Source organism: Arachis duranensis, chromosome 10 (genome assembly GCF_000817695.3).
Source record: "Arachis duranensis cultivar V14167 chromosome 10, aradu.V14167.gnm2.J7QH, whole genome shotgun sequence".
NCBI classification, from domain to species: domain Eukaryota; kingdom Viridiplantae; phylum Streptophyta; class Magnoliopsida; order Fabales; family Fabaceae; genus Arachis; species Arachis duranensis.
In genome coordinates, this window is record NC_029781.3 from 75594573 (window position 1) to 75601767 (window position 7195).

A 7195-nucleotide genomic window follows, 5' to 3' on the forward strand; every position below is an offset into this window, starting at 1 on the left:
AAGCAACTAAAAACAAAATAGGATAAAAAGAAGAGAATATACAATAAATCTCACAATATCAATGAAACTTAGTACCAATTAGATGAGCAGGGCTAGTAGCTTTTTGCTTATGAACAGTTTTGGCAACTCACTTTATCCTTTGAAATTCAGAATGATTGGCATCTATAAGAACTCAGAATTTTGGATAGTATTATTGACTCTCCTTGTTTAGTATATTGATTCTTGAACACCGCTACTTTATGAGTCTTGGCTGTGACCCTAAGCACTTTGTTTTCCAGTATTACCACCGGATACATAAATGCCACAGACACATAATTGGGTGAACCTTTTCAGATTGTGACTCAGCTTTGCTAAAGTCCCCAGTTAGAGGTGTCCAGAGTTCTTAAGCACACTCTTTTTGCTTTGGATCACAACTTTAACCACTCAGTCTCAAGCTTTTCACTTGGACCTTCATGACACAAGCACATGGTTAGGGACAGCTTGATTTAGCCGCTTAGGCCTGGATTTTATTTTCTTGGGCTCTCCTATCCATTAATGCTTAAAGCCTTGGATTCTTTTTACCTTGCCTTTTTTGTTTTAAAGGCTATTGGCTTTTTCTTCTTGCTTTTTCTTTTTCTTTCTTTTAATTTTCACCACTTTTTTTAACTGCTTTTTCTTGCTTCAAGAATCAATTTCATGATTTTTCAGATTATCAATAACATTTCTCTTTGTTCATCATTCTTTCAAGAGCCATCAATTTTAACATTCATAAACTTCACTATAAAAAATATGCACTATTCAAGCATTCATTCAGAAAATAAAAAGTATTGCCACCACATCAAAATAATTAAACTAATTTTAAGATAAAATTTGAAATCCAAGTACTTCTTGTTATTTTGTAATTAAGCACATTTTTCATTTAAGAGAGGTGAAGGATTCATGGAATTATTCATAGCTTTAAGACATAGACACTAGACACTAATGATCATGTTATGAAGACACAAAACATAGCCAAACATGAAGCTCAAAACCGAAAACAGAGAAATAAATAGATAAGGAGATTAAGGAATGAGTCCACCTTAGTGAGGGTGGCGTCTTCCTCTTGAAGAACCAATGGTGCTCTTGAGCTCCTCTATGTCTCTTCCTTGCCTTTGTTGCTCCATCCCTAGTGATTTTGGTGCTCCTATCCTTAGTTGCTCTCAATAGTTGTGTGGAGGAAAATGTATCCCTTGAGGCAACTCAGGGATTTCTTGATGAGGGAATTCCTCATGCTCTTGTTGAGGTCCATGAGTGGGCTCTCTTGTTTGTTCCATCCTCTTTTTGGTGATGGGCTTGTCCTCTTCAATGAGGATGTCTTTCTCTATGACAATTCTTGCTAAGTTGCATAGGGATCACCTTTTTCTTGGCCATAACTTCATAGAAGTGGTCTTGATGGACCTTTGAGATGAATCTCTCCATCTCCCATGACTCGGAGGTGGAAGCTTTTGTCTTCCCTTTCCTCTTTCTAGAGGTTTCTCCGGCCTTAGGTACCATAAATGGTTATAGAAAAATAAAAAGCAATGCATTTACCACACCAAACTTAAAGGGTTTGCTCGTCCTCGAGCAAAAGAAGAAAGAAAGAAGGGGAAGAAGAAAAAAATGGAGGAGATGGAGGGTGGTATGTGGTTCGTGAATGGTGTTTTGGGTAGAGTGTTTATAGAGATGTATGAGGGGGAGAGAGAGAGGTGGGGTAGGTGGGGGTCCTGTGGGGTCCATAGATCTTGAGGGGTCAAGGATTTCTCATCCCTGCTCTATTTAGGCGTTTAAATGCCCTTAGTGTGCAATCCTGGCGTTTAACGCCAGACTGCTGCTTGTTTCTGGCGTTAAACGCTAGCTTTTATTCCTTTTCTGGCGTTAAACGCCAGATTGTTGCTTCTTTCTGGCGTTTAACGCCAGTCTGGTGCTTGTTTCTGGTGTTTAACGCCCAGAATGGTGCCAGACTGGGCGTTAAACGCCCATTCTGCTACCCTTACTGGTGTTTAAACGCCAGTAAGTTCATCCTCCAGCATGTGCTATTTTTAATGCTGTTTTTTATTTTTCTTGAATTTTTGCAATTGTTTTTGTGACTCCATATGATCATCAACCTAAAAAAGGGAAAATACATAAATAAATAAAATTGGGTTGCCTCCCAATAAGCGCTTCTTTAATGTCAATAGCTTGATAGTGGGCTCTCATGGAGCCTCACAAATGTTCAGAGCATTGTTGGGACCTCCCAACACCAAACTTAGAGTTTGGATGTGGGGGTTCAACACGAAACTTAGAGTTTGGTTATGGCCTCCCAACACCAAACTTAGAGTTTGACTGCGGGGGCTTTATTTGACTCTGCATTGAGAGAAGCTTTTCATGCTTCCTCTCCATAGTTACAGAAGGAGATTCTTGAGTCTTAAACACAAGGTAGTCCTCATTCAATTGAAGGATCCACTCTCCTCTATTCACATCAATTACAGCTTTTGTTGTGGCTAGGAAGGGTCTTCCAAGGATGATGGATTTATCCTCATGCTTTCCAGTGTCTAGGATTATGAAATCAGCAGGGATGTAAAGGCCTTTGACCTTTACTAGCACGTCCTCTACCTGTCTATAAGCCTTTTTCATGGATTTATCTGCCATCTCTAACGAGAATTTGGCAGCCTGTACCTCAAAGATTCCCAGTTTCTCTATTACAGAGAGTGGCATGAGGTTAATACTCGACCCAAGGTCACACAGAGCCTTCTTAAAGGTCATGGTGCCTTTGGTACAGGGTATTAAGATTTTACCAGGATCCTGTTTCTTTTGAGGTAAAATATGCTGAACCTAGGTATTCAGTTCATGAATAAGCAATTGAGGTTCACCCTCCCAAGTCTCATTACCAAATAGCTTGGCATTCAGCTTCATGATTGCTCCTAAATACTGGGCAACTTGCCCTTCAATAATGTATTCATCTTCTTCAGAAGATGAATAGTCATCAGAGCTCGTGAATGGTAAAAGGAGGTTCAATGGAATCTCTATGGTCTCTAGATGAGCTTCAGATTCCTTAGGTTCCTCAATTGGAAACTCCTTTTTGTCCAGAGGACATCCTATGAGGTCTTCCTCATTGGGATTCACGTCCTTCTCCTCCTCTCTAGGTTCAGCCACACCAAGTAAGGTTATGGGCTTGCACTCTCTTTTTGGATTCTCTTCTGTATTGCTTGGGAGAGTACTAGGAGGAGTTTCAGTGACTTTTTTACTTAGCTGGCCCATTTGTGCCTCCAAATTTCTAATGGAAGACCTTGTTTCATTCATGAAACTTAGAGTGGCCTTAGATAGATCAGACACTATGTTTGCTAAGCTAAAGGGGCCTGCTCAGAATTCTCTGTCTGTTGCTGAGAGGATGATGGAAAAGGCTTGCTATTGCTAAACCTGTTTCTTCCACCATTATTAAAACCTTGTTGAGGCTTTTATTGATCCTTCCATGAGAAATTTGGGTGATTTCTCTATGAGGGATTATAGGTGTTTCCATAGGCTTCACCCATGTAATTCACCTCTGCCATTGCAAGGTTCTCAGGATCATAAGCTTCTTCTTCAGAAGATGCTTCTTTAGTACTATTGGATGCATTTTGAAATCCATTCAGACTCTGAGAAATCATGTTGACTTGTTGAGTCAACATTTTGTTCTGAGCCAATATGGCATTCAGAGTATCAATTTCAAGAACTCCCTTCCTCTGAGGCGTCCCATTATTCACAGGATTCCTTTTAGAAGTGTACATGAAATGGTTATTTGCAACCATGTCAATGAGTTCCTGAGCTTTTGCAGGCGTTTTCTTTAGGTGAATAGATCCACCTGTAGAATGGTCCAATGACATCTTAGACAATTCAGATAGACCATCATAGAATATATCCAGGATGGTCCATTCTGAGAGCATGTCAGAAGGACACTTTTTGGTTAGTTGCTTGTATCTCTCCCAAGCTTTATAGAGGGATTCACCTTCTTTCTGTCTGAAGGTTTAAACATCCACTCTAAGCTTGCTCAGCTTTTGAGGAGGAAAGAACTTGGCTAAGAAAGCTGTGACCAGCTTATCCCAAGAGTTCAGGCTATCTCTAGGCTGGGAGTCCAACCATATTCTAGCTCTGTCTCTTACAGCAAAAGGGAAAAACATAAGCCTGTAGACCTTGGGATCAACCCCATTGGTCTTAACAGTATCACAGATCTGCAAGAATTCAGTTAAGAACTGAAAAGGATCTTCTGATAGAAGTCCATGAAACTTGCAATTCTATTGCATTAGAGAAACTAGTTGAGGCTTTAGCTCAAAGTTTTTTGCTCCAATGGCAGGAATTGAGATGCTTCTTCCATGGAAGTTGGAATTTGGTGCAGTAAAGTCACCAAGCATCTTCCTTGCATTGTTGTTGGGTTCGACCATGTCCTCTTTTTCGAGATTCTCTGTAAGGTTTTCTCTGGATTGTTGTACTTTAGTTTCTCTTAGCTTCTTCTTCAGAGTCCTTTCAGGTTCAGGATCTGCTTCAACAAGAATGTCCTTGTCCTTGCTCCTGCTCATATGAAAAAGAAGAGGACAAAAAAGGAAGAGGAATCCTCTATGTCACAGTATAGAGATTCCTTTATGTGAGTAGAAGAAGAAAAGAATAGAAGAAGGAGAAGAGAAAAATTCGAACACAGGGGAGAAGAGATGGTTCGAATTTTGAGATGAAGAGAAATGTTAGTAAATGAATAAATAAATAGAAAAAGATGAGAGGGAGAGAATTTTCGAAAATTAACTAAAATAAAAGAAAAATATTTTTGTTTTTATTTTAAATTAAAGTTAAAATTTGAATTTATAAAAAGGAATAAAATTAAAATTTAAAACAACTAGTTAAATAAAAAGATTTTTGATAAAGAGGAAGGTAATTTTCGAAAATTAGAGAGAGAAAGGTAGTTAGGTGATTTTGAAAAAGATAAGAAATAGTAAAACAAACAAAAAGTCAATTTTGAAAAGATAAGAAGTTAGAAAAGATTTTGAAATTGATTTTGAAAAAGATATGATTTGAAAAAGATATGTTTGAAAAGATATGATTGAAAAGATATGATTAAAAGATATGATTGAAATTTATGTTGAAAAAGATTTGAAAAAGAAATTTAGAAAGATTTGATTTTGAAAATGACTTGACTAACAAGAAACTAAAAGATATGATTCTAGAATTTAAAGGTTGAACCTTTCTTAACAAGAAAGTAACAAACTTGAAATTTTTGAACCAATCACATTAATTGTTAGTAAAGTTTTTGAAAATTTGAAATGAAATTAAGAAAAAGATTTTGAAAAATATTTTTTAAAATTTTTGAAAAATAATAAAAAATGAAAAAGATTTGATTTTTGAAAAAGGTTTGAAAAGATAAGATTTTTAAAAATTGAAATCTTGACTTGACTAACAAGAAACAACTAATTTTAAAAAATTTTTACTAAGTCAACCCAAAGATTTCGAAATTTATGAGAGAAATAAGGAAAAATATTTTTTGATTTTTTGAATTTTTAATAAGGAGAGAGAAAAACACAAATATGACCCAAAACATGAACATTTTGGATCAAAACCAATGTTGCATGCAAGAACACTATGAATGTCAAGATGAACACCAAGAACACTTTGAAGATCATGATGAACATCAAGAACTTATTTTTGAAAAATTTTTCAAGAAAAGAAAAACATGCAAGACACCAAACTTAAAGATTTTCATATTTAGACACTATGAATGCAAAAATGCATATGAAAAACACAAAAGACACAAAATAAGAAAATATGAAGATCAAACAAGAAGACTTACCAAGAATAACTTGAAGATCATGAAGAACACCATGCATGAGTTTTCGAAAATTTTTGAGAAAAATAAAAATATGCAATTGACACCAAACTTAAAAATTGACTTTAGACTCAAACAAGAAACACAAAATATTTTTTATTATATAATTTTATTAAATTTTTTTGGATTTTTCGAAAAAAATTTCTGAAAAATGAAAAAGAAGAAAAATTTTTGAAAACTTTTTTTGAAAATAGAATAAGGATTAAAACAAAAAGAAAATTACCTAATCTGAGCAACAAGATGAACCGCCAGCTGTCCAAACTCGAACAATCCCCGGCAACGGCGCCAAAAACTTGGTGCACGAAATTGTGATCTCATTGGCGCCAACAACTTGGTACGCACAATTGTAATCTCAACTCCTTTTCACAACTTCGCACAACTAACTAGCAAGTGCACTAGGTCATCCAAGTAATAAACCTTACGTGAGTAAGGGTCGATCCCACGGAGATTGTCGGCCTGAAGCAAGCTATGGTCACCTTGTAAATCTCAGTCAGGAAGATTTAAATGGTTATAGAGTTTTAATAATTAAAATATAAATAAAACGTAAAATAAAGATAGAGATACTTATGCAATTCATTGGTGGGAATTTCAAATAAGTGTATGGAGATGCGTTGTTCCTTTTGAATCTCTGCTTTCCTATTGCCTTCATCTAATCCTTCATACTCCTTTCTATGGCAAGCTGTATGTAGGGGGATCACCGTTGTCAATGGCTACCGTCCATCCTCTCAGTGAAAATAGTCCAGCTACGGGTTACGTAGGGCTAATCATCTGTCGATTCTCGATCATGTAGGAATATGATTTACTATCTTTTTGCGTCTGTCACCACACCCTACAGTCGTGAGTTTGAAGCTCGTCACAGTCATCCCATCCCAGATCCTACTTGGAATACTACAGACAAGGTTTAGACTTTTCAGATCTCAAGAATGCTGCCAATTGATTCTAGCTTATACCACGAAGACTCTGATCACAAGGAATTGAAGGCTCTATTGTTAGGAGAGGCAATCAAACGCATGGACCAGGAATCCAAGAGATATACATTCAAGCTTGTTTTCATGTAGAACGGAAGTGGTTGTCAATCACGCGTTCATGAGTGAGAATGGTGATGAGTGTCACATAATTATCACATTCATCATGTTCTTGTGTGCGAATGAATATTGTAGAATAAGAATAAGCATGAATTGAATAGAAGAACAATAGTACTTTGCATTAATACTCGAGGAACAGCAGAGCTCCACACCTTAATCTATGGTGTGTAGAAACTCCACCGTTGAAAATACATAAGTGATAATGGTCCAGGCATGGCCGAATGGCCAGCCCCCAAATTGTGATCAAGAAATCAAAAAAAGATCAAAAGATCCAACATGTCTAATACAATAG

At 36.6% G+C, this 7195-nt stretch overlaps 1 non-coding gene across 1 annotated transcript; it reads left to right on the forward strand.

Annotated features, from left to right (window-relative positions):
* The first annotated feature begins 3894 nt into the window (after positions 1-3894).
* Positions 3895-3998, forward strand: LOC127743453 (small nucleolar RNA R71). The gene has a single exon (XR_008004845.1). It is a non-coding gene; the product is annotated as a small nucleolar RNA R71 (small nucleolar RNA).
* The last annotated feature ends 3197 nt before the right edge of the window (positions 3999-7195 follow it).